We start from the raw sequence: 27,763 nt of genomic DNA on the forward strand, positions 1-27,763 counted from the left end.
CAGCATTTTCTGTCCAGGTGTCCTGCTTAGGGCTGAATGGGTGGCTCTTGATGCCTCCCCCCCCTCTCCCCGCCCCCCCCCTCCCCCCCACTCAGCCACCGTCGCAGACTGCTGCTTAAGCGAAGTGGCTGTCTACAGGGAGGTCGACCCTGTGGCAGAGGCCAGCATCTGAGTCTGGTGCTGCCGATGCCCCAAACTTGGCAGCAGGCCGTTGCTGGAAGGAGGATCTGAGCAGCTCATTTGTCTCTAACGTTACTGTCATGTAATTTTCCACATATTTGAATCGAATGCTTTATATATACTTATATTGGTTTGAATTCTTTGTTATAAGCAGCTACAGTCACTTCGGTCAGAAACTTCATTGGCTCATGCAAACAGAGACCCAGAGGTCAGGTGGCCTTCCCAGTTTCCTTAATCCAGCAGCTCCAGCTCCATTGTCTGGGATTCTCTTTGCTATCTTCAGCATACCACAGGCTCTTCCCTCTGGTTGACCTCTGGTAGTAGCAGGCAGCCAAGGTCAGGGACCTGTGTCTGCATACCACCCAGGCCAGAGCTGGAAGGAGTCTCATGTATGTGCTAGGAGAGCTCAGGCATAGTCCCAGGACCACTCTGCCTGAATGCAGGAGCATAGTCCAGTGGCAGAGGTAGAGAAGATGCTGAGAGACTTAGCTGTGGTCTGTTCCTGGGGCCAAAGAGAAAAGAAAAATGAATAAAACTGACATAGGAATTGTAAGTGTTAAAATATTTATCCACTTAACAAGTTCCTAGTCCCATTTGGGACACCTATTGTATAGATAGGAAGTAGACTCTATAAAAAATTACATTTTCTTGGAGGTTTTATTGGAGTTTTTACAAAAATATCAGCATTTGATTTCTCTGCCTTTACTAAGTGGTTGAGATTGCAGACTGACACTTATTAATTATACCAGATTTCTGGTTTTAATTAGAGAATGTCTTCTGAGACTAAACCTTTTTACCATTAGGCTGTTTGAAACCTGTGAGATAAAAAGGGAGAGTTCTTTCAGAAAATTATTTACATGATTTTAATTAATGATTATAATCTCCATGGTCATTTTTGCAAAAGAGCATTTAATCCCTTAACCAGTTTTCATGATTTGCATTTTGCAAAAACATGTCGGCCCTGCAGGCTTATTATCTGAGTTGTATTTTTTTCCAGATGAAACTTATTTTGGGTGAGTTTTATTTTGCTACTGCTCCGAGCCCCATTTCATACCTTAACACCTGTTTCTCATGCAGAGCAAACCGATTGGTAGAAAAGTAAAGTTTGCTTCCTTTTGCCAAGACAGAACATAGCCCTTGGCAAGGTTACCTTTGAAAACAGTTTTTCATGCAGAGACCGTATACAAGTAGCATTGCTGTTGCCAAGATCCTCTGACTAATGAAGGGTCGGAGAGATGGTGTATTCTTTCTCATTGCTTGCGGCACGTATATGTAGCATTTCTTCTGAGAAAAGGCACTCTAGCGTTTCAAACAGAAGCTAGAAGTTTAACCTTCCAGGAGGAAGGTCAGTGTTAGTTTTTATTGATAACACAGAAGAAAGCCACTTTATAAGAATATGAAAGATAAATTCTTTGCTAAGTAGAAACGATTAAACACAGTGAGTTTTCCACCTTTCTTATGAAAATCAGTCTGAGACTATTTTCCATTTGCAAAGTTGCTTTTTTTTCCCCCTTTCTTCGCTGAGATGTCAGTCAGATCCTTTACATGGATGATACTAAGCACTGGTCTCCAAATTATGGAAATTTGGTCAGGACTCAAGGTCCAGGTCCCAATATATGACTGCCTGCTCTGTTTTGTTTGGTGCAGTTACGTTTTTTATATTTTTGTTCATGTGTAATCTTATTTTATGAGAACATTTACATTTCCAGTATGCTTTAAGCTAAGTATAGTCTAATGGTTTCATAAACAATGAGACTGATGCTTTGTTTCACAAATGGGAAAATCCTAGAGAGTAATGTTTTGTGAGTACTTGTGGAACTGGGGAAGGAATGGAAAATGTTTATTCCTGTGTGCATGATCAAAGTAGCTGTTACCTTAAGGTATGTGCGTGCGTGCGTGTGTGTGTTTTCTGAGGTAAAAGTGAAGGAAAAGCCACGGAGAGGGGTGTTTTTTGCTTTATTTTCCTCTTCCCAAAATAGTCATTTGGTAGATGTTTTCTACCATTTAAAGATTTTTCACATTTTATACCTTCTTAAACATTATTGTAAGATTATATTTTTCATTGTATCTCCCCCACCTTCAGTCATGGGCAAAGACAAATTAATGCATTAATTCCATAAAATTTTGGCAATACTGATGTATAATGTTGCTTCCTAAACAAATCCAAATAGCTGACTGACAAGTGCAATATTTCTCTAAATAACAAATTTTATTATCCAGATATTGCTGAAAGGCTCCACTTCCTGCTAGGAATTATCCAGATATTGCTGAAAGGCTCCACTTCCTGCTAGGAAATACCTGCTAGGTATTGCAAGAATTCAGCTATTTTCACTTTTGCTCCACAGTCTTTTCTTAATACTTTTGACCAAAGATGATCCAGTCATAGCATAGTTCAATCTGTTTATCAAAGGTTGGAAATAAATTTTGCAAAGGGTACTGGAGACAAAACAACAATGCTATTATATGATATTTTTGTTTTCTTTATTATTATTATTCTGATGTTTTGCTAACAGGAATTTGTAGATCACTTTGGGTTGTCACGGGGGTTCGTGTTCTTAGAGCACATTGCAGAATATGAAGGAATATTTCTGCAACTGGAAATAAGAAAATGTGACATAAGTAGAAGAGATTGCTGTTATGTGGAATTTTGTCTACTGTGAGACAGAAGCAGCAAGTCAGGTGTCTCCTTGTACACCTGTCTTTGGTTGGAAATTTTTAGAGTAACAAGGAGAACAACTACCATATATTGAGTACTTACTATGTGTCAGGTATTATTCTAGGCACTTACCAATAATATTAAGTAGTTTAATTTTCATGACAATGCTATGAGGTTTCTTGCCATTTTAGAAATGAGAAATTAGACATCTACCATTAGGAAGTGATGAAGGTGAGATTTGAACCAAGCAATATGAGCCTACAGAACATAATGAAACCACTGTCTTTCTACGTTACAGCAATAGTGTTTTGGTACCAGAGGAAATTTTGAGAAATCCTCTATCACCCTTCTCATTTTACAAATGTCTCCATATTTAAATATGTAACCGGCTCTGAGACACTGAGTATCTTTCCCAGGGTCAGATGGTCCGGATAGAGGTAGAATACAGTTAAGCCTGTGTGCTTCTGGTTTCAGGTTTTCTCATCCTCTGGGGCTCTTCCCTGGTAATACTGGAGATGTGTTATACCAGGAAGCCTCTTTCCTCAAGCTGTATCTAGAATTGAGAGTGGCCTTAAGCTTTTTCTTCTTGATGATGTTACAGCCCAGAGGGTGCTGAAGTTTAAGCAGGTAGAGTGGAAAGTTAGTTGGAGAGGAGAGAAAAGGAAGGGAGGTTGGGTACAGATGGAGCAGGGCCTGGGGGAATGACTTGGACATTATTTGCCAGGCAAAGCTTGAGTACTATCTGAACATAGGATTATAAGGAGACCCTGTGACTGCGTATGGTTTTTTATCTTAGAGAAGGCAGTCTTAGCAGGCAGGGCCCTAACTTACCAAAATGCAAAGGTTGTGTTGCATGGGCATTTGGTATGTGACTCTGCTGAGTCCAGACTTTGTCTCTCTACTAACCAAGTGGATGATTTCTTCTTAGAATAATGGGAAGTGCAAACCCTTGTTGAAATTTAAGAATTGTTTCCCCATGGCAATTTGTTTGGAGACATCTAATGCCAGAAGAAAATTCTTTTACTACAGACAGGAGTAATCCTTAGGCCAGATCATTATCCTTTTTACTTCTATGAGAAAAATAAGTTTTAACTGTAGTTAAGCTTTTATTTTCATTTTATTTTTTTCAAGTTTTTGTTTAAGTTCCAGTTAGTTAACATACAGCGTAATATTAGAACTTGGTGATTCATCACTTACATACAACACCCAGTGCTCATCAGAACAAGTGGCCTCTTTAAAAACCGTCACCCATTTAACCCATCCCCCTGCCAGTTTGTTTTCCATGGTTAAAAGTCTGCTTTCTGCTTTGCCTCACTTTTTCCCCCTATATTTACCTGTTTTGTTTCTGAAATTCCACACATGAGTGAAATTATATGGTATTTGCCTTTCTGTAACTGATTATTTCAATTAGCATTATACGCTCTGCCTCCATCCACATCATTGCAAATGGCAAGATTTCATTTTTAATGGGTATGTAATATTACATTGTGTATATACACCACATCTTCCTTGTCCATTCATCTGTTGATGGACATTTGCTCTCTTTCCACAATTTGGGTATTGTTGATAATGCTGCTATAAACATTGAGATGCATGTATCGTTTTGAATCAGTATTTTTTTATCCTTTGGATAAATAACTAGCAGTGCAGTTACTGGGTCATAGTGTAGTTCTATTTTTAACTTTTTGAGTAACCTCCATACTGTTTTCCAGAGTGGCCGCACCAGTGCACTCCTACCAACAGTGTAAGAGGGTTCCCCTTTCTGTGCATCCTCCCCATCACCTGTTGTTTCTTTTTTGTTAATTTTAGTCATTCTGACAGGTGTGAGTGATATCTCATTGTATTTTTATTTGTATTTCCCTGATGATGAGTGATGTTGAGCATCTTTTCATGTGTCTGTTGGCCATCTGTAGGTCTTCTTTAGAAAAATGTCTACTAGGGGCACCTGGGTGGCTCAGTTGGTTGAGCAACTGACTTCAGCTCAGGTCATGATCTTGCAGTTTGTGAGTTCTCTGTGCTGACAGCTCAGATCCTGGAGCCTGCTTCGGACTCTGTGTCTCCCCCTCTCTCTGCCCCTCCCCTGCTCATGCTCTGTGTGTGTCTCTCTCTCAATAATAAATAAATGTTAAAAAAATAAAAAAGAAAAAAAAATGTCTACTCATGTCTTCTGCCCATTTTCAGGGAGAGAATCTCAAGCCAGCTTCACCCTTAGCGCAGAGCCCTACGCAGGGCTCAATCGCACAACCCTGGGATCATGACCTGAGCTCGAAATCCAGAGTTGGATGCTTAACTGACTGAACCACCCACCCAGGCACCCAGCCACCCATTTTTAAACTGGATTGTTTGTTTTTTGGGTGTTGAATTTGATTAAGTTCTTTATATTTTACGTTCTTTATATTTTAGATGCTAGCCTTTATCAGAAATGCCATTTGCAAATACCTTCTCCCATTCTGAAGTTTGCCTTTTAGTTTTGTTGGTTGTTTCCTTCTCTGTGCAGAAGCTTTTAATCTTGATGAAGTCCCAATAGTTTGTTTTTGTTTCCCCACGGGGTTTTATTTTTAAAAGCATGCTTCAATAAGTTAAATTTATCTGGTTTTAATTTTTCTCTAAGATACTTACTTTAAATCCTATTTATTCATTTCCATGAGCCATATGTCCAGTGTCACAAGGATGCACTGAATAAATCAAGTGCCTGCAGACAGTAGATGGTGGTGTTCGATCCTGTACAAAGTGCTGTGTAATATAGAAATACTATGCTTAATATCTGCCTCCCTGCCTTGTTTCTTAATTGGATCAGTGCTGTAGGGGGCATTAGGTTGAACTGAACAACAATGTAGAAACAACATTGCATTCCTGAAGCCAAGTCAATTAATCACACAATGCATTTCAAAGGAGTTACTTCTAAGTAATTGTTGTGTAAATTAGGCCCATTGCAATTGCTGGGTAGTAAACAGGAGACAAGCCAGCTTTATGCAACCTAAGATACATCACAAATTTGCCATTTCTAACCCCCCTGTGAGATAATCCTTAAAACCTCATTGCTTGCACCCACAAAATAACCATACAGTTTTTTATAACCACGTTGGTTATGTTTTCCCAGTGAGCCTATAATTACACATTTAACTTTTTCAAACAGAGGTTAATAATGATGGGATTTTTGATTTTGAGGTTATTTTATTTTTCTCTAATGACTTTCTCTGGTTCTTGTATAGTATAGGGAATTAAAATACAGGTAAAGAATGTCTTCTCTTTAACAGCACTGAAATTCCAACCTATACCTTTCATCACATCAAACAACATGAAATATATTATTTATATTTTATTATTAATCAGGAATCGGCGATTATATCTTGAGACTTCCTGTTTCAGGAATATATCCAAAATTCTATAAAGGACCCTCACAGAGAGAGTTTCAGGATCACTCTGCCCTGTTATACAAATTATTTTTCAGCAAAATAGTCAAGATACTCAGTAAAAGTTTCCCACTGGTCTCTTTGGGAAGCACCCAGCTTTCTAAAAGTAAGCATACCCAAGAAGTACAATTCCTGCTGGACCAGGACTAGCCATGTGACCTTTGCTGTTCACATTCCACCATCTTCCCCAAAATCAGATATGTTTGGCTTTGAACCTCTAAGGTCGTGTTCCTGAGAGTGATTTTTCTGGATCAACTGTAAATATAGCTCAAGCTCACTAGTCCAGCACAAAGAATGAGAGAGTGTGAGCCCAGAGCTTCCTCAGCCATGGTTCTGCATTGTGGACAAAATGATTCTGAGAAAATGAAGTCAATTTAGAGAGAGAAGTGGAAAAAGACACAGAGCGGGTGATGGGCATTGAGGAGGGCATCTGTTGGGATGAACATTGGGTGTTGAAACCAATTTGACAATAAATTATATTAGAAAAAAAAAGGAAAAAGACAGAAAGGGACTTCAGTATCTCTACTTTCAGTTATTCCTGAATGTACCTTACTTCTGTGTGGAACCCAATTTATTGGCATTTCATACAACCTACTTCTTTTTTTTCACATTTTTATTTAAATTCTAGTTAGTTAACATATAGTGTAACATTGTTTTCAGGAGTAGAATTTAGTGATTCATCACGTACATGTAACACCCAGTGTTCAACACCCAACAAGTGCCCTCCTTAATACCCATCATACATTTAGCCCATCCCCCTGCCCACCTCCCTCCATTAACCCTCCTTTTGTTTTCTATCCTAAAGAGTCTCTTATGGTTTGTTTCTTTCTTTCTGTCTCTCTTTTTTCCCCCTTTTCATATGTTCATCTGTTTTGTTTCTTAGATTCCACATATGAGTGAAATCATATGGCATTGTCTTTCTCTGCCTGACTTATTTCACTTAGCAAAATACACTCTAGCTCCATTCACATCATTGCAAATGGCAAGATTTATTTCCTTTTGATGACTGAGTAATATTCATATATATATATATATATATATATATATATATATATATATATATATACACACACACATATATATGATAATATGTACATATACATACATAACTACATACTGCATCTTCTTTGTCCATTCATCAGTCAGTGGACATTTCGGCTCTTTCCATAATTTGGCTTAGCATAATACCCCATAGTTCCATCCACGTGGTTGCAAATGGCAAGATTTCATTCTTTTTGATTTCTGAGTAATACTCCATTGTATATATATACCACATCTTCTTTATCCATTCATCCATCTTTGCACATTTGGGCTCTTTCCCTGCTTTGGCTATTGTTGATAGTGCTGCATAAACATTGGGGTGCATGTGCCCCTTCGAAACAGCACACCTGTATCCCTTGGATAAATACCTAGTAGTGCAATTGCTGGGTTGTAGGGTAGTTCTATTTTTAATTTTTTGAGGAACCTCCCTACTGTTTTCCAGAGTAGCTGCACCAGTGTTTATTCCCACCAGCAGTGAAAAAGAGATCCTCTTTCTCTGCATCCAGCCTACTTCTGAGTTTCTTTCACATTAAACAAGAGAGACCTGCTCAGTTATGTACATCTCCCTGAGGCTTCCACAGCACCTTCACAAACATTTGTGATGGCCTTCACCATATTACTTGGTATTTGTTTGTCTGTTTCTGTGAGGAAAGGTACTGTCTTCATTATTACTTAGCAACAAGTCCATCAGTTAATGGATAACAGGTAAATATTGGATGAAGAGTGAATGAATGAGCACCCATATAGCTTTCAGTGTCTCACCCTTTTTCTAGCAAGAAAATGATAAAAATCTACTTGGTTTTGCATGATATGGTTATTATATGACTTATTATAAAACATGTATAGAAACTGTGAAAAGATTTTTGTATTAATTTTTCCAGTAGTATTTTCATTACCATAGAATTGTAATACTGTACCCTCCTTTTTTTTACTTCTCTCCTAGCTAAATATAGTTAAATTCTGGAGCCTGTTTCATGAGATTGACCTAATCCTCAGTAAGAATTTATATCTATGTCAGTCTAAGTATAGAAAATGCATTATAAATATAGTGCTGAATGCTTTCCATAGTAAGAGCCTTCTTGTGTGGGATTTAGAGGGAAACTTGCTTATGATGTAAAGCCTCCGTATTGTTTAGTCATCATCATCTCCTAAGCCTTCAGGTAGAGCAGGTTAATTACTTATTTATTTTTCAATTTTGGTTATCTTTCATTTCCTCATGTGTAATATTTTTCATGATAGGTTTTGACTTCAATTTACGTCCCTACACATAATACTTTATAACTGGTAGTAATTACATTCACGAGTAACATTTTCTTTCATTTTACTTGTGTCTCAAGTCTTCACAGCTGCTACAAAAAGTAAGGTGGTAATAACTATTTAAAATACTGTTCTCTTCACCCCTTGTACTTTAGGTCTAAATTTCAAAGCCAATGTAGTTCAATCTTTACCCATTAAGTGTAGTTTGTCCTATATTTGGTGCTATTCAATGTAGGAATATATACACAGAATTTTTCATTTTTCGTTTTATCCTCTTTACTCTGCCATTTAACCAGCTATTACCATGAAATATCGTTAAAATATTGCCTTACTGGCCTTCTAACTCTTGTAACTTGACGACTAAAAGTGTTCTTCCTGAAGCAAAAATATGTGTAAGTGAAAGCAGGCTATCATTAAATAAGCATATGTATTTCAATAATTTTATGGACATGAGCCTATATACCTTTATCTTTTTCACTTAAGATGAGGTCCTTTTGTTTAGCTCCCTAACATCTTTCCACTAAAAGCAACATATTTCATGTTGAGAGAGATGCTGAGTGCCCCTTAGCTTGGCTCTAGACATCTCAAATGTTTCTAATGCAAAAGAGTTAATGAGGGATGAGTTAGAAAGTGTTATTAGTGGTTGGGATCAAGATATGGCTGAGGACTTCCATGTCATACCTTCTGGGAGAGTTTCTGCAGATCATGACTGTGTAACTGTTTTTGACTTGCTGTTGGTCGTACTTGATTTGTAGTAATAGCTCTCTCATTTATACAATGTATTGTGAGAGTTTGGGGTGTTAATAAGATTTTTTAAAACTCATTAGATTTTTTTCAAATGAGCTGTCTAAAGCTTTATCTAGGTTGAAGTATAAGGAGATAAAGATGATGAACGGGTTTCAGAGAAGTTGAATCTCAAAGTGTATGTAGAGATGTGTTGAGGGCATAAAGATTAAGAATAAAGCTCAGGGCCTGGGATGCATTTGGGAGTCATTCAGGCAGAGTCATGTACCCATCACTTGCAATAGATAAGGTCACTCCATTCAAGGGAGCTGAGGAAGCATCTCCAACATTGTGTTAGGAAACTCAGAATAATCAGGAAGATAGGAAAAGAACCAATCTGATGGCTGCCCGGGAGAAGACAGTTTCATCAATGAGTTTTGGCAAATCCGGACATTGTGGAAGTTGTGTTAAGATGAGATTCTGTTCTAGATTTTTGATTTAGGAAATTCTGTGATAGGCAATTTTACTGGAGTTGTACTCTAAAATGTAGGGAAGAGAAACTGAATTAGAATGTACCAAGGAGTAAATGAAAGAGAAACAGAAGGGACAGCAAGTGTAAATGATTTGGCCTGTAACCACGAAGGGCAGGAACATGTGTGACGATGATTTCACAGTAAAGTAGAATAAGGGAAGTTCCTTTTAGAATCTGAGAAACACAGAGGCATCGAGAGGCTGACTAAGGTTGGGACAAAAGAATAAGAGAGAAAAAATGGTCAAGTCTAGAATGAGTAGGTAAGGTTGACCACCAATTTCAGTGTTTGGGGATCTCTGTCACACCCAGCAGTACTCTGACACCAGCTGGATGTCCTGCAGTTCAACTCAATTCTGATACCAGTTACCCAGAGATAACATCAGATCCCATAGATGAGGGGCTCAGTCTACTTCACATGCCAGGTGCATGCCCAGCTGTTACCGGTGCTTCTGACCAACTGGCTGTAGCTTGGAGATTCCTTCCAACAACCCCCTTCTTGGGTTTGATTAATTTGCTAGAGCAGCTCGCAGAACTCAGAGAAACATTTTATTTACTAGATTATTGGTTTATTATACAAGGATATAACTCTGGATATATAAAAGCAGATAATAGCCAGATGGAAGAGAAGCAGAGGGCAGGGTCTCGGGAAAGGGCAAGGAGCTTCCATGCTATCTCTGAATGGCTGTCCCCAAAAGCTTCATGTGTTCACCAACCCTGAAGCTCTCCAAACCCCATACTTTTAGGTTTTTATGGAGTCTTCATTACATAGGCGTGATTGATTAAACCATTGGCCACTGTGAATTGATTAAAATTCCATCCTCTTTCCCCTTCCAGGGGTGTGGTGGGGCAATGACAGAAAGTTACAGCCCTCCAATCACAGGGCTGGTTCTCCTGGCAGCCAGACCCTTCCTTGGGCACAGGACCAAAAACCACCTCATTAACATAACAAAAGACACCTTTATCTCCCTCATCACTTAGGATATTCCCCAAAGAAGTAGAGCTACTTCCTCTGTGACATCAAAGCAAGTTTAGAAGAGGACTGAATGACTGTCCCCACCCACCTACTCACAGGGGTTGTGGATGAGGAAGGTGACTTGGAATCAGATTTGTGTCAGTTTAGATCTAGCTTGAGACTGGACAGAGAGGAACCCATGCAGTTTGCTGAAGTCATCTTCACAACTGGAGATGCCAGGAGTGAGATGCAGTTTTCCATCTAATTTCAAGCCTATGCGTGAGATATGTGACACAAATGGAATTTTGTTTTTCCAGCGTTACTGAGTCTTGAAGCAGGTCGTTCCTGTTACAGATTGTGCTCCATTGCCTTTCACCTGAAAACTTCATACAGATATACTTCATTTGAGTATAGTAGGATCATGAAATTCTTAGTGTCTACATTTCTACTTTCAAAACAGGATATTAAAATGTGTGTTTTGGCAACAAAGCCAAGTTACACTTTGGGAATTTCAGGGAGACTGAATTTGTCCCAACAGTGCCACCTAAGATGCTAATGCCATTTGTATCTCAGTAGCACATAATGTTTCACACATTGATTTTTTTGTTTTGATCTCAAGATGCTTTGGATTCTGATTAGCTCAGACAGCTCTTTCTCCATCAAGAAACTGTATTTCGTTGGTTTAAAAAGGAAGTATTATGTAAGTGCCTTATCCACTTCATGTGCAAAATTACTAAATTTTTTTTTTATTTTTTTAACGATTCACTTTTATTTACACCGAAGTGTTTCCTTAAGCTCCTGCTGCAAATTAAAATTGCATTTCTCAGTGTTAGTTACATGGTAGTGGCTATTATGGGTTTGGGCCTCTCTGTTTTAGAAGGTCTTTATGCTCTGCTGCACTCTGGAACTATACAGCCCTAAATTACCTTAATCTCACTAGTCCACATAATAAGGATCAGAGTTAGTAAAAACTGTCCAAAGCAAACTATATATTTTTAATTAAGTGACATTAATTTGGATATCTTTATATCTATGTTTTCAAAAATGCTGAGATCCTTGCAATTGAGGTTTGGTTTACCCTAATGAGTTTACACTAATGAGTACTGGTTTGATTTATGCAATAGAAACAACAGCAGGAAAGCAGATACATCTTGTGAGATGGGTTCAAAGCATTTGTAGTGATGAAGTGTACCCTTGCGAAATAAACCCTGTCAGTGACTTAAAAACAGTGTAATTTTTCAGTTTTCATTTTATGGCAATTTCTTTCTTCATGCTATCATGAAAAGCTCTTTGCATTTGCTAGCATGAGAGATAAGATTTTTAGTAATAGGGAAGACCTGTTAAGAGTATCTTTAAAAGTTACTGTCTCTGAACTTAACAGGAGTTTTCAAAGATAGCCACACTTCATGGAGATGAATGTAATACTGAAGAAAACCATCGTTAACCTGCTCAGAGCCTTGTGATTGGATGTGTTATTGAATCTTTTGCCAAATTTGGCTTTGCAGGACCTGACTGAGTATAAATGGAATGATATAGTGAATATATTAATTTATGCTGAGATTTTCCAACATTGGTAGATTCATATACAAATCTGTTATGTGGAGAAATACTTGTACTTAATCTGCTGTTTTAATGCATAATATTTTAATTTGAAATATATGCTATATGTCCAAAGAAACCTCTTAGGACAGCAATAAAGGAAGAATCAAGCAACTAACATAGATGGGTAATTCTCTTTGTAAGAATATTCTATACAGATTAGTTTTGTTATTTGACCACTGGAGGACTTCAAAATAATTATAGCTAGTAATCTAGAATATAAAATGAAAAAAAAATCAGTTATCAATACTATAGAACTTGATTTCAGGCATCTGCATGAGGAAGGTTTTGAAATTAGAAAGATATATGTAAAGAGTCGTCAGCTCTCATTTCTTCCTCCAGCTACGTGGGGGCATGACACCCTTCAAACCACCCCCCCCCAAAAAACAATAAGACTCCTTTCTTTACTGACCAGTCCAAGGTGGGCAGTGAGGGTGCAGGAAAAATAATCTTCCTTTTCTCCATGATCAGTAAGAAGTTAAATTTACCTCTGTGATACCCCGACTTACAGGTTATAAAATCCAGCTTTTTAATGAGGTTAATTTTCTTTGTGACTTTGTCCTATGAGCCCTTATTTTCTATGTATGCATACTGCTGGCATGATGCATATACAAAAGCACATTAGCAGAGATAACACAAAATTATCCTTGAAAACTGATTTTCCCTTTTTCTTTCTTTATACACAGACATCACTCATATTCCTTATCTTCTTTGACTTAAAAAAAGGTATGTCCTTAAGGTTTCTATTTTCAGAATAAATAAGCATTCTTGAATAGCCAAACTGTTAAATTAAGTCCTTAAATCCTTAATATCTCCCCCTTTAAAATACAAAATCACTCATTAAATGTAGGTATAGCATAGCACAGGGAGGAAAAACAAATGATGTTGTAGCTGCAGTAAACATGATTCATTTGTACATTTTAGGACATCTTCTCCGTGTCAGTTTTTCATATTTCTCTTCTACTCCCCAAGTAACAAAATGTCACATGAAAAGGATCAAAATATTCCTTGCTGTAGATCATGGTGTGTATGTGTGGTGTGGGTGTAAAATATCACACTCACACCTTCAGGCGTTTGTTTTAAGAAGAAATCTAATGATCTTATTTTCAGCGGAATCAGATGTTCTTGAAATATTTTCTTACATCCTTTCAAGGCCGAGAGTATTTCAGTTGCCCCATTAGTTAGCACCAATGTACAAGTTTGCTTTTTGGGTTTTTTGTTGTTTTGGTGTGGGTTTTTTGTTTGTTTTTTGTTTTGTTTTGTTTTATTTTGTTTTTTTGGTTAAAACTGTCAGTGTTTGCACTGTGAATGCTATTTTCCAGGCATTCATTGCTCAGCATAGACTATAAATATTCGTTTTGGACTAACACTTGTCAGAAAAAGTCTGTGAGCAATTAGGAGTATTTATATTTTATTTGTATAAAGAGAACTTTTTTTGTGTGCTGTGCTTTAACAAAAGCATCATTGGCTCAAAGTATTTCACGGTGTTTTCATGATAGTTGACTTTAGATATTTTGGTAGAGTATGCATGTCAAAACATTTAACTGCAAATTGAATGCTATATGTGTATTTTAATTGCTATACATTTTTAAATGAGACATGTTAGATCACAGAGGCAGGAATTAGCAACTTTATGATATTTTCACATGTTGAATGAAACATAAAAGATTTAAGAAGTAATATCAAAGTGTCTGTTTTCTTCAAGTACTCTAGGCTTTCTGAAAATATGAGGAAATGGGAAATGTCAACACATGAAGTAAAATAAGTGAGGTACTAGAGCAGCTGTTATCTGTCAATAAATGTCCAAGCATAATTGCCAGTAAAGAAGACTGCAATTTGAGAACACGTGCTGATACATGATTGGAATCTCACCACGTGATCTGTTAGATGATAAAGTGTATTTCAGAATACTGTGCTCGCCTGTTAACTTAGAATCGGTCATATTTTTATTTTTCTACAAACAGTGACAAATATTTATGAATGTACACTAAATCTGGACTTCCTGACCCACTGTTGGTTCAGTTTCAATTCTTGTGTTAAGGATGTATTCGGCTCTGGGTGGTAGGAAACTGTGGAGGAGCACAGCCCAGTCAGTAGAGCCTTCAGGTTTACAACTTTCCCTCCGTTCCTTAAGAAATCAAACACAAAATTATAAACAAAAAACTTGAATTCTAAATGTGCAGTAGTCTTAGTCATAGTTAAAATATCATAGAAAAAATTTATGAGAACATATGACCAGGCAAATACAATGCAAGGATTGCTCCCAGGCCTTAGAAGGGCTCATGGAACGTAGAGGCCCTTAAGCTCGAAGATTACAGAAACTAATTTTCTAGTGATTATAATTATTCCTTTAAGTTTTCACTTTCTAGTCACATAAAAAAGTATTTTTTCTTATTTTACCACTTACTTTAGGAGTGCCTTTGCATGTTTTAACTGAAACTTGAATGTTATAGTCAATTCATTTATTCAGTATTCAGTGAATGATCATTTATTGAGCTGCTAATATTTATGAGATTTGGTGCCTGCTAATAGGAATGCAATGATATATATGGTCCTGGATGGAAGGTTTTAAAAAGTACACATATAACAATGTAATCATAAGAGGTAGGTATTGTCTATTTTACATGACTCAGACAGACCGTCTAGTTAGTATATAACGCTCCCCCCCACATTCTTATGATAACAAGTTTTTCTGTTATTTAAATTATTACTGATCTCCACCACTTTCCTTTTAGAATACCTATTCAATGAGATATAATCTAGTTATGTCTTTTAGGACATCTATTTAAAACATAGTCTAGATTCAGAGTTATATGATACCATGACCTTGCTTTATTGTACATCTAAGAAGAAAATTAATAATTTATTTTTTTAGAAGATAAACTAAATAATCCATTTGTAAAATTTATTTTTGCTTTAAATGCTTATTTAGATTTTACACTTATATGCTCAGTGCTTATTTTCAAGATCCAGTGCTTTATTTAATGTAAGATATAATTATCTCATTTACTTCCATATATGAATCAGAAAACCATACTCTAAAGGCATATATGTTGTGTTTTGAATAACTGAGAATAAAAGTGAGAAATTCTTAAATCCTACTTCAGGTAAACAGTGTAATTATAAAACAGGTGATAGCCTTGTGAAAATATCCAAGTTTATAAAGCAGATAATAAAATGGAGAAAAATTGCAGTTGTTCACTTTCCAAAATGATACATAATGAAAAGAACACTTTAAAGTTTTCACACTGGCCTCAAATTTTAGATACAAATTATACACTTGAAACCTGCTTTATTCAGGAAAATTCATATATAGTTAATTTAAAAGATTGCATTATAGTTCCCAAGAATTATACAGTTGTTTGAAGTCACTTTAGAATGGAGATTATAATTACTATGATCAATGCTTTTTTTTTAATTAAATATAATTTATTGTCAAATTGTTTTCCATACAACACCCAGTGCTCATCCCAACAGGTGCCCTCCTCAATGTCCATCATCCACTTTCCCCTCTCCTCCAACCCCCATCAACCCTCAGTTTGTTCTCAGTATTTAAGAGTCTCTTATGGTTTGCCTCCCTCCCTCTCTGTAACTTTTTTTCTTTCTCCCCTTCCCCTCCCCCAGTGTCTTCTGTTAAGTTTCTCAGGATCCACATATGAGTGAAAACATATGGTATCTGTCTTTCTCTGCCTATTTCACTTAGCATAATACCTCCAGTTCCATCCACGTTGCTGCAAATGGCAGGATTTCCTTCTTTCTCATTGCCAAGTAGTATTCCATTGTATATATAAAAAAAAACATGGAAGCTTCACAAATTTCCGTGTCATTCTTGTGCAGGGGCCATGCTAATCTTCTCTGTACTGTTCGGTTTTAGTATATGTGCTGCCGAAGCAAGCACTATGATCAATGCTTTTATTTTAAGTATGTGATACGATGGTGGGGTCATGTACATGTACGCATGAGACCAGGCCAAGTATATATGCCAAACTACTACCACTACTACTGCTGCTTCTTCTCCTTCTTCCTCTTCATCCTCCTCCCCCTCCTCCTCTTCCTCCTCCTCCTCCTCCTCCTCTTCTTCTTCTTCTTCTTCTTCTTCTTCTTCTGAGAGAGGGAGGGAGGGAGAGAGAGAGAGAGAGAGAGAGAGAGAGAGAAAGAGAGAATGGGGGGGCAATGATGGGGGGAGAGAGAATCTCAAGCAGGTTCCACACCTAGTGTGGAGCCTGTTGTGGGGCTCAGTCTAATGACCATGAGATCACGATCTGAGCTGAAATCAAGAGTTGGAATCAAATCAGTTGCACAACAAACTGAGCCACCTGGGTACCCCTATATGCCAAACTTCTTCTTTTTTTTTTTTAATTTTTATTTATTTTTGAGAGAGAGAGACTGAGCAGGGGAGGGGCAGAGAGGGAGGGAGACACCGAATCCAAGCAGGTTCCAGGCTCTGATCTGTCAACACAGCCTGACACGTGGCTCAAACTCATGGACTGCAAGATCATGACCTGAGCTGAAGTCAGACACTTAACTGACTGAGACACCCAGGCGCCTTCTTAAGTAAAAAAAGATTTAAAAGATAATCTATATATTTAACTTACCTGTTAAATAAATTAACATTAATGGTTATTATGTCTTAGAGATTTAAAATGCTTCTTTCATTGGCCAACATAGCGACTTAGTTAATAACAAACAGTAGTAGTTTGCAGACTTTGAGTGATTTCTAAGATTTCATAACCCTCCTTATAATCAATTTCATGATGTCCCCCAGGAAAAGCATTTTGAGTTTCAGAGCCTAGGTCTGCCCAGTTTCTCTTCCATTCTTTCCCTTCTTAGCATTTGGAAGACGTTCTCATCAGCAACGGTATAAAGTAAAAATCCCTGCCAGGAACCTGACTTTCAGTAGTTCTCTGTCTCCTTATGAAGCCATTCGTTCCTCAGGTACTGTCCATTTTTTCTTTGGTAGCCCTTCCTTTCTCATATGAGATGTATTGGTAACCATAGGATTTCTAGCTCAAGTCCTGGTGGTTTTATTTCATTTTTCTCATTTTTTTTCTTTTCCTTTTTCTTTTTTTTTCCTCATCACCTCTTCCTTGAGAGGAATTTTGCCCTACAATTTGAAGGCTACTGGAAAGAAGGACTCTTTTAAAACTGAGATTTAAAATCCTTTCTTTCAGGTTCAATCCAAGTAGTTTTCTTGTTTTCCTATCTAGGGGTAGGAATCAAACATATACCTTGAATTATTAGCTTCGAGAGTAAGAGGTTAACTAGAAGCAGAATTTATTAATTTTGAATTGTCTTCCTCCTCTGTAAAAATTCATAGTAAATCATTCTATAGTCACAACATGGAAAGGGTCAATTGCTACATTGTGTTTTCGAATTTCAAGTTTTTACCATTATAAAATATGAGAAAGTACTTGGCAATACTTTCCAAATAAAAAATGTGTATACCTTTTGACCTGGAATTCTACTTTGAGGTACTTATCTAACAAATAACCATGTGTGTAAAATAATATTTAAGGATGCTTACTGTATGTGTTATTTGTATGTACAATGTAAAACTAACAAGTTCTATATGAGAAGTTTAAAAGTAAAATGCATCTTTCTTTTAGGCATTATACATTTTCATTAGGATTAAAAGAATGATCTCAGATGGTCTAGGCCTCTTAAAAGCTGAAATTAGTTTCTAGTCAAAGATACCTAGAGAGGTATATAGTCCAACTATGTAAGTAATTTATAAGCATGTTTTTTTATTCAGGTTAAAAAAAAAAGAACTGAAAGATCACTGGGAAATTACCATCAGACTTTCTGGTCCCACTAATATTGGAGGTTGATTTAGATATTTCTCCTGCAGAACTTGTCTTGATAAGTAGATACATCTCAGGGGATAAAGTCCAAGTATTTAACTGTCAAAGACAGAAAAGGAATAAGTAAAGAAAAGCCCAAGACACCAGTAGAAGGAGAACTAAATTTATCTAAGACATAGTTAGAGGACAAAAACACAATCAGGGTAGCTCTACAAAAAAAACAAATAACAAAAAACAAAACAAAATAACAACAACAAAAAAAAAAACACACAAAAAAACAAAAACAAAACAGACAGAAGTTGGTAAAATGTCCAAAGAAAAGTTCTCCCAATGATCTTGTGACTCAGCTATTAAAAAAGAAAAAAAAAAAAAAAAGTGAAATGCAGAAACAGCATGTATGCACTGCTATTTATGGGAGACAAACTATATATATACACATACATATGAATATGTATATATATAACTTACCCATGTATATATACACATACACACATATGGCGTATATTTGTAAATGCATAGGTTATCTGTGGAAGGCTATTCATGAAATTGCTAAAGGGTAGATAGCTAGCCTCCAAGGAGAGAAACAGGGCATTTAGGGATAGAAGAGTGGGGGAGTCTGACTTCATTTTCACTGTCTTACAGCTGTATCATTTAAATGTAATCTCTCTTAAAATATATATCTAAAAATAGATAGGATGTTTAAAATTAAAAGTAAAAAGAAGCAGGCCAGGTGAGAACCTTTGATGGAAGAAAGGTGCGGGAAGGAAGACTGCCCCAAACTGTTAAGCCCAGGAACCCTGAAATAAGAACACCAAGCCCTTTAGGTCTAACTGTCCATCTCACAAACTCTGACCTGTAAGTTTCCATGTGGGGGAGAATGCACCCATCTGACCAGGCCAGGGAGTCCGCTTGCATTTCAGAAAGGTGTCATTTTAAATTGGTAAGGTAGCATTATAGGAGTTGAGTTTTCATGAGTGTATCCCAGATAGACTTCTCAGTTTCCCTAAAAGCACAAAATCATTCCTGGAGTACTGAGGACTAGGTCCCAACTTTGCCGACCCAGGTGAAGTGTCATCCTCAAGAGGCCTGCCATGCCCCCGCTGGGCACCCACCCATAGATGCCATGTCTGCTCTGTGACTGTTGGAGGGCTGGGTGCACATGTTGTTTGCCACCCATCAGGATCTCCCTTGCCCTGAAGTTTAGTTTTTATTTCATAGACTAAAATGAGCTCAGATTCCAAGAGAAGTAGGAAAATGAGTGCTCATTATCTACATTAGAAATTGTGAAGTTATTTCTCAGAAAGTGAAACTTGATGGACCCATAAAAGAATATTATCTGTGTGGAGAATACTTCAGAGTAGAATAAAGAGCATGGTAAATGATTGACTGACATAAATATAGGTGTGCCTGCAATATATATTAATAAACAGGGCCGTAATATTAGGGACCAGAAGCAATCTATTTCATATTTAAAATATCAAGTAAAAACTATCTCCACAATTATGAATATTTAAACAGTATTATTGCTTCTCAATATATAACACATGCAAACATACCACATCATTTTTATTGCCAAAAAGGAAAAAATAATTAAAACTATAAAAAGCTGTTCTTAGTGTCATTTTAATGTCTTTGTTATTGCCATTTATCTCTGAGAGATAATATGAAAAAGAAAGTGAGAAATAATGCATCAGTAGATGATAAATTTTATTCATAGCAAACTGTTTTAAAAAATCACTGTTGCTTTTTATGCAGGAGAATGGCAGGGAAAACAAGAAAGACATATCTGTTATAAATGCCTGTTTCATATTTACATCATTTTAAAAGCAAGGGTTTGCTCCTTCCATCAACTTTTCAATTTAGTTTCCCTCTTTGTTTGATTTTTGTCTTACCTATTTTCTTAAACTTAGGAAAGAATTTTATTCATTTCAATGAATGCATGCATGAAGGAATTTCCAATACATGGTTGCATTGTGGGTACACATACAGATCATTCACTCACGACTGTGACAGATTAGGAATATAGTTCAAAGACTGGGCTTCTTATCTCCTCAAGTGAAAACAGTAGAATGAGAGGCCGTGAAGGTAGGGGATTGACAGTTCAGGTCTTTAAAAGCCACATTAAACTAAGATTACTGAATGGCCTATGCTTTGTACTGAACCTCACCTCAGACTTGCTTGTAAATGAGACAGGAGGCTAAATTCTTGAATAGCTGACTAGGAGAAATGATGGTGCCTCTCTAGGTTTAGATAACCAATTCATTGCAGCATCTCCTTTTCTCAGAGTGTTCCAAATAAGACCATCACCATCATTTCTCAAGCCATTGGGGAACAGTCTGTAGGACAAATGACAAAGTTCTGGGGAATGTCAACTTTCCACTGTGATGGATAAAGCAATTTTTTGAAATGAAAAAATGAACTTTAAATAAAACAGAAATGCATGCTTTGGGTGTAAAATGTTTCTTGACATACTAACTGAAAACAGCGTGATATAACATTGTGTCTCCAACAGTGTATGAGATAAAAGAGAGAAAAACCCACACATACACAAACACAAAAAGCTACATTATTAGAAAACAATAAGAGGAAATATATAAGCAGTGACTGGTGACTGCATTAGACTCATAGGATTATTTCTTTTTTCTCTTTTTATTTTCCTGAACTCTAACTTTTCTTTTATGAACCTGTATTGCTTACATAATAATGAGGTGAAAAGAAAGCCCTGTCCTTTGGAAATGTAGTAATTTTATGTTTTTATGTTTTTGCAGTCACTCCTTTGTGCAATCTTAATATTCTATAAATTTGTATGTTATAATGTCAAAAAGAAAAAGTGAGAAAGGAAAATAAGCCATAGAAAATTTAGAATAAATACCAGAAGAATATTTAATAAATGGCTATTGTCCCCCTCCAAAATGTTGGCATGAAAATTGCCTTAGCATTTTAAATCCTAGATTGAGAATACTAGGTTCATTAGGCTAGGGAGTTTATCTATTTAATATGTTCCCTAGAACATAGAATCCAGCTTACTCCCAGCTGTTGAATAGTTTGTGATTCTTATTTGTGGCTCACTTTGGGGATTCTCCTCTCATTCCTTTTTTTTCATCCTTGGTAGAATTGCCAACTTTGTTGTTAGAAAAGTTTGTGTTCTTTTTAATTGATACCTATACTTTTAAAAATATGAATTTTATATAGCTGGATTTCTAGCTTTATGTTGTATAGCCCTCGTATCCATGGCCACATAAGTATGATGTCTGTATGCTAATATGCTTACTTAATCTTTAATACATTATATTTTAATAATATAGGAATGCCAAGCTACGGAAGAGCAAATGAAAAGGTCATTTTTTATTCATGTACTACTGAATGTACCTTCTGCTTGTAGCTCATTATACATGCAGTTGAGCCCAATTTTTTAAAAGTGGAAAGCATACCAAATTAAACCACAAGTTTCACAACTGATGTTCCTTTTGTAAAAGGAGTGCTCTCCATCTTTTCAATTTTATTTATTCTGACTGCTTGTTACTCATTTGTGCTTCTCTCTTCTCTGTTATAGTCAGAATTTCTAATCCCATTTCAAGCAGAAGGCTGCCACTTTTCATCAGAGAAGAGGCAATAAACACGCATCACACTTATATATGCGGGCTTTCATCTGGGGAGCTCAAAGTGTTTTATGCATAAGTAGCATTTCCCCTGGCTTTTTTTTTTTTAAGTAGGAAAAATAAAGTCTAGAGAGCTTAAATGACTGAAGGAGGCCCACACCTGCAACAATGGAAGTCGTGATTTTAATTAAATATATATCTATGAAAGTATTCAGGATTCCTTGACCTGGATATCAATTTATATGCAATGTTTGAAGAGTAACAAAATTGTGGAGAGTAAAAATTAATACTAGCACACTCTTGTCAGTTAGGGGAAATGGTAACATAACAAAAATGAGCTCTAATGTAGAGTAACTTCATAAACTTGACTAATTCATTTAATGCCTTTAAATATCGAGATTATAAAAAGAACTCAATGGGAAAGGAAAAGTCTTTTTAGGGTCGGGCTTTTCAGTGTTACTAGGGTTGAAAGGGTCAAAGAAAGAGCAGCCTCTGTATGGGGTCTAGTAGGGCAGCAGGAAAGGCCCGTCTCCAGAATTAGCCCCCTTCATTTAATCAATCTCACTCTTTCTTCCTCCGTCTTTCCCTCTCCCTCTCCCTCCTATCTTTCCTCCCCTACCTCCCCCAACCTTTTCTTTTCTTTTCTTTTCTTCTTTTCTTTTCTTTTCTTTTCTTTTCTTTTCTTTTCTTTTCTTTTCTTTTCTTTTCTTTTGCCAAAGACATAAATGATCTCAGTGGTACAATTCAAAAGCGCGAGTAAGAGATTGACAGAAAATAGGGAATTAATAATAATAATAATAATAATAATAATAATAATAAAAGACCATCTTATTTTGAGTATGTCTAGACTTAAGTCTGTGGTTTTCAACCTGCCTTGCACTGGGTCTGTGGGCAGGGCCTTGGGGAGGACTTAGAAGGTCTTTTGCCACCTCCACTTTTGGTGATGGTGGTGTTGTGCAGACTTGGTTTAATATGTGTGGGGGTGGCGGTGAAAGTGGGGGGAGTTTGACTTACATTGAGAAGGAAGGCATAGGATGTGAAGGCGAGGATGGAACGAGAAAAATTAAAACCAAAGAAGGCTGTGTCTTTGAGAGAGTGATGGGTGAATTTAGAGATTTAAATGTAGACGTCAGAGTTCGTTGCTTTCCGTGATGAATGAGTCTTTGGGAAGGTAGTTTTCTGAAAAGGATTTTCAGAAGTGTAACTAATAGTGAGAGTCGAGTGGCTAAGGTACTAATCTGTAAGAGATTATTGAATTTGCTGGCATGTGACACATTCTGTCTGGTGAAAAAAATAGGCTAAAAAGTGCTGTGTGTTCCATAGACTCTTATTAGAGATGGGTGGCTGAGAGCTTAGTATATCAAATAATGGATTGGGTGAACACCAAAGGGACGTCCATGTGATCGCACTATATCTCTCTGCCATTTATAATGCAAACCAGATTAATTTCCTAAGTAATATAGTTACTGAATTAATTCTAAGAAAAACTTTAATTTCCATCTAACTGAAAAATGGCATGAAGTAGAATTTACTAATACCAGTCAATATATTTTTTAGCTGTGCAATGTCTCTATATACACATATTTGGGTATAGTGATATTTAGGTAAAATGTAGATATATACTTAGCAAATAGTAGTACATATTCTGACGATTTCCTCCTGAGTTCCAAGGTATATATATTTATTTCCCCTGTGTAGAGTGTAAAATCACTCCCTATGTAGATATGATGAAAAGCACTTGATCCCCCACCCCCCGCAAATTATCCTTATAAAATTTAGAAATACTCTCGAGTGTCATAAATGCCTGTCAATATAGTAGTTGGGGGAAAATTGTGGGTATATTAGTCTAGAAACAAATATCTAAGATGTCAGACACCTGCCTGATATTCCCACTGCAAACATTTCATGCTCAAAATTGCAACCTGACCATGATGTTTGTGATGGTTCCTCTGGAGAACAAAGCAGCATAGCAAAAAAGCAGAACAACAGCATCCTGAGGCAATATTTTTCAGTGCCCGTAGCTACTCCTGCTTAGCCTGGTGGCTCTGGACCAGATCTGCAGAGAATGCCAGGGAAGTGCTGGATAAAAAGCTTCTGACACGTCCTCCTGCTAAGGCACCATGGCCAAATCCGATGAGAGGCCACCACTCATTGGCAGTGCAGCCACTTTCCAGGGTCCAGTGATGTGGGAGCAGGTCCTCAATCCCTGTAGGCTCTTGCTTCTTCATATGTAAATGAAAGGATGATAAAACCCTTAAGGCCCTGCCAGATTTAATATCCAGAGATTATGCCATTTAGCCTCATCTGCCCTGGAGCTAGTCTTCGTCTATACCTTTAGAAAATGCACTATAGGTCTGTACCTAGTGGATAATGTACTAAATAAATATTCCTCTATGTAGTAATTATTGTAAAAAGGAAAAAAAAAGCATAGTGTAGATTATTATTACAGTCAAGTTTGAAATATCAGAAGTTGTTCCCCAGAACAATTTACACTTGGGAAAATACTTGGTCAAGTCAAGTGAAATGGGCCTGCAATACTGTTCAGAGCTTTTTCTGTGTTTATATGCATTGTGACCCAAATCAGTTTTTTCAACTGATTTGAACGAAGTCTGTCTTTTTTGTTTGGAAAGTCTCTACATTCTTGGAAACAATGTTTTTGGCTCTTGTCAGTATTCAGCTAAATAATCATCAAATATAGTGAGTGTTTTTCTTCCTAAAGTCTGCCCTTCTCCTAGCTTACTTTTGTCTCCAGAGACAACTTTTGTGGAAGTATCTCAAAGCATTAGGCTAGGAATTCAGTTTTAGGAAGAGGTGTAGAAATATCGGAATAGTAAGAAGCTACAGACCTGGCCCAGATTTACCTGGTGTTTTGAGTTCCATTCCCCTCCCTTTTCTCATATAAGAAAGTGTCCGTGTAGATAACTAGTAGGGAAGGAGTGCATATCATAGATTCTGAATTATTTCTAGCTTCAAGTTTATTCTCTTAGAGAAAAGCACACATTTTGTAATCATAATCATGCCAACCTCAGTTTAAATCTGCCACTTACTGGATATAACAGTAAGGCTGTGCTCCTATTTCTGAATTTGGAAAATGGAAAATGGTAGAATGGAGTAATATATCACAGAATTAAATAGGTAAATATTTGGCAAATTACCAGCTATTGAATGCTCACTAATGTTACTGGCCTTAATTCTTTCATTATCTAGCAGAGAGGTCCTAGATATAGGAACTAGTAACCTGGTCTCATTCCTTTACTAACTTATTACTATCACAACATATAATATTGTTGCCCCCAGGACTTAATATCCCTACAACTCAGTCCTCGCAATTATCAAATGAAAATAAAACCACATACACAGTGTTTTCAAGTATAAACTAAGATAATAGATGTGTAATTAATTTCAGTTTTTTAAGATTTTATTTTTTTAAGTAATCCACACACAACATTGGGCTCAAACCCACACTCCCAAGATCAAGAGTCACATGCTCCACCAACTGAGTCAGTCAGGTGCCCCAATTTCAAAAGATTTTTATTTTATTTTATTTTTTTTAATTTTTTTTTTCAACGTTTATTTATTTTTGGGACAGAGAGAGACAGAGCATGAACGGGGGAGGGGCAGAGAGAGAGGGAGACACAGAATCGGAAACAGGCTCCAGGCTCCGAGCCATCAGCCCAGAGCCTGACGCGGGGCTCGAACTCACGGACCGCAAGATCGTGACCTGGCTGAAGTCGGACGCTTAACCGACTGCGCCACCCAGGCGCCCCTCAAAAGATTTTTAAAGTACCAATTAATAATGCCATTTTTTAGTAGCAGTAAAATTATCATTGACTATTACTCTGACAGTGGAACCTTTTTGTTGCCAGTGAAATACCTATTGTAATGAGATTGCTGAAAGTTTAAGCATACTATTTTAACAAAATCCCTTTGGACAGATTTAAGAAAAAGTACTGAGCCTCTTGTTTTCCATCTTACATAGCAAGGTTTATATACTTTTAAACATTTGTATACAAGTTTTTTCATCTTCAACAGCACAACTGTAAAATATTTAGAGTTTTTGAAGATTATGCATTTAATTTTTAGCTAAATTGTATATAGATCAAATCCATGCATCAGAAAGCCTCCAAAAAGAGAATTTATACAGCCTGGGGAGATGGAGTTAAAAATTTGTAAGTCTTTGGGAACTTTAAATGGGAAAGACGTTAAAAAAATGTGTTTTTGAGACACTTAAAACTACATTTTAGAACTATGGGAAACTAACTCTTGGTAAATTCTTAACATGAAAAGAATTTCATGTTGAAATTTTCATAATGAAACTTATGATGCTAATTTCTTCTATTACATTAAAGACACACCATTATGAAAATCATTAATTTCACAATGCAAAGATACTATTGGCATTGATATTTTGTACAAGTTATCTTAAAGCATTTTGTTTTGAAAGTTTATTTCTGATGTGAAATTTTAATAGTTTAGTACAAAACAAAATTTTTTAAAACAAATTTAAATTTTATTTTGAGACATATGTTTATCTTACATTATGTCAAACATTTTTTTTTCCCTAAGTTTTTCATTTGTATATCTGATCTCTTGAATAGACTGGGTTTTGAAGGCATTTGCAAAATGCTTTTGGGTGGTTGATAGCTTACCTGTCTTTTTTGATAAATCTCCATTTCCTTACTGGATATTTAGGAGAGAGATCTAGATTCCTCTGGGATATGTCTCTAAAGCCCTAGATGCTTATTCTATCTATTGCAGCCATCTATTCATAATTCACTTTCCAAGTGTCGATAGTTAGATGGGCATTCTGTAATTTCCTGTAGGAGTTAAGTGTGTAGACAGAAAAAGTCCTAAAATTGTATTGTTGAGAAAATATTTCAAAACATGTAAATCATTGGTAACATTGTGTTCCATCTAAGATATGCTTAAATTGGTAAAGATCATAGGCCAGTTGTCTATTTTCATGCCATAAATGATGACAAAGAGTGCTTCATAGATGTTTTTATAGGAGTTTATTGTAGAGCATGTGAGTCCATAAATTTCTGTATGCTAAGTTCCATCTCTGGGCACAGCACTGTATCAAAACCATGGCATGAGAAATCTCTTCTGCTTAACACCTAGTCGTGAAATTTGATTAAACATGAGCCTCCTGTATTGGAAAGAGGAACATTCTCATGCCAATAATTTTAATATTTAATAATAAAATACTAAAGATTTAATTTTTTAAAATCTTTTTATTTTTTTTTTTCAACGTTTATTTATTTTTGGGACAGAGAGAGACAGAGCATGAACGGGGGAGGGGCAGAGAGAGAGGGAGACACAGAATCGGAAACAGGCTCCAGGCTCTGAGCCGTCAGCCCAGAGCCCGACGCGGGGCTCGAACTCACAGACCGCGAGATCGTGACCTGGCTGAAGTCGGACGCTCAACCGACTGCGCCACCCAGGCGCCCCAACATTAATTTTTTTTTTAAAAATTAAAAAGATTTTAGGGGCGCCTGGGTGGCGCAGTCGGTTGAGCGTCCGACTTCAGCCAGGTCACGATCTCGCGGTCTGTGAGTTCGAGCCCCGCGTCGGGCTCTGGGCTGACGGCTCAGAGCCTGGAGCCTGTTTCCGATTCTGTGTCTCCCTCTCTCTCTGCCCCTCCCCCGTTCATGCTCTGTCTCTCTCTGTCCCAAAAATAAATAAACGTTGAAAAAAAAAATAATGTTTATTTTTGAGAGACAGAGACAGAGCACAAGTTGGGGAGGGTCAGGGAGAGAGGGAGATATAGAATCTGAAGCAGGCTCCAGGCTCTGAGCTGTCAGCACAGAGCCCAATGTGGGGCTCAAACTTAGGAACTGTGAGACCATGACCTGAGCTGAAGTCGGACACTTAACCAACTGAGCCACTCAGATGCCCCCTAAAGATGTAATTTAATTTAAATTTAGTAAGAAAATACTAAAGAAAAAAAAACCCTTAAAATATTTTACAAATACATATTTTCTGATTTAGAAGTATTAATAATGGCTAA

General features: G+C 36.8%; 1 protein-coding gene, 1 long non-coding RNA gene and 1 other non-coding gene across 6 annotated transcripts in view; 1 reads left to right on the top strand and 2 right to left on the bottom strand.

Moving 5' to 3' along the window:
• Window positions 1-27,763, top strand: part of FBXL17 (F-box and leucine rich repeat protein 17) — a 497,785-nt gene that overhangs the window by 281,104 nt on the left and 188,918 nt on the right. The gene's annotated exons all lie outside the window — the stretch shown is intronic.
• Window positions 14,277-18,505, bottom strand: LOC147584232 (uncharacterized). Its single transcript, XR_015243950.1, has 2 exons — window positions 18,145-18,505; window positions 14,277-14,481 (listed from the first exon to the last, which is right to left on the bottom strand). It is a non-coding gene; the product is annotated as an uncharacterized LOC147584232 (long non-coding RNA).
• Window positions 16,146-16,251, bottom strand: LOC112861774 (U6 spliceosomal RNA). Its single transcript, XR_003223674.1, has one exon. It is a non-coding gene; the product is annotated as a U6 spliceosomal RNA (small nuclear RNA).

The sequence above is a fragment of the Puma concolor genome, chromosome A1 (assembly GCF_028749965.1).
Source record: "Puma concolor isolate L17-30 chromosome A1, mPumCon1.1.hap2, whole genome shotgun sequence".
Lineage (NCBI taxonomy): Eukaryota > Metazoa > Chordata > Mammalia > Carnivora > Felidae > Puma > Puma concolor.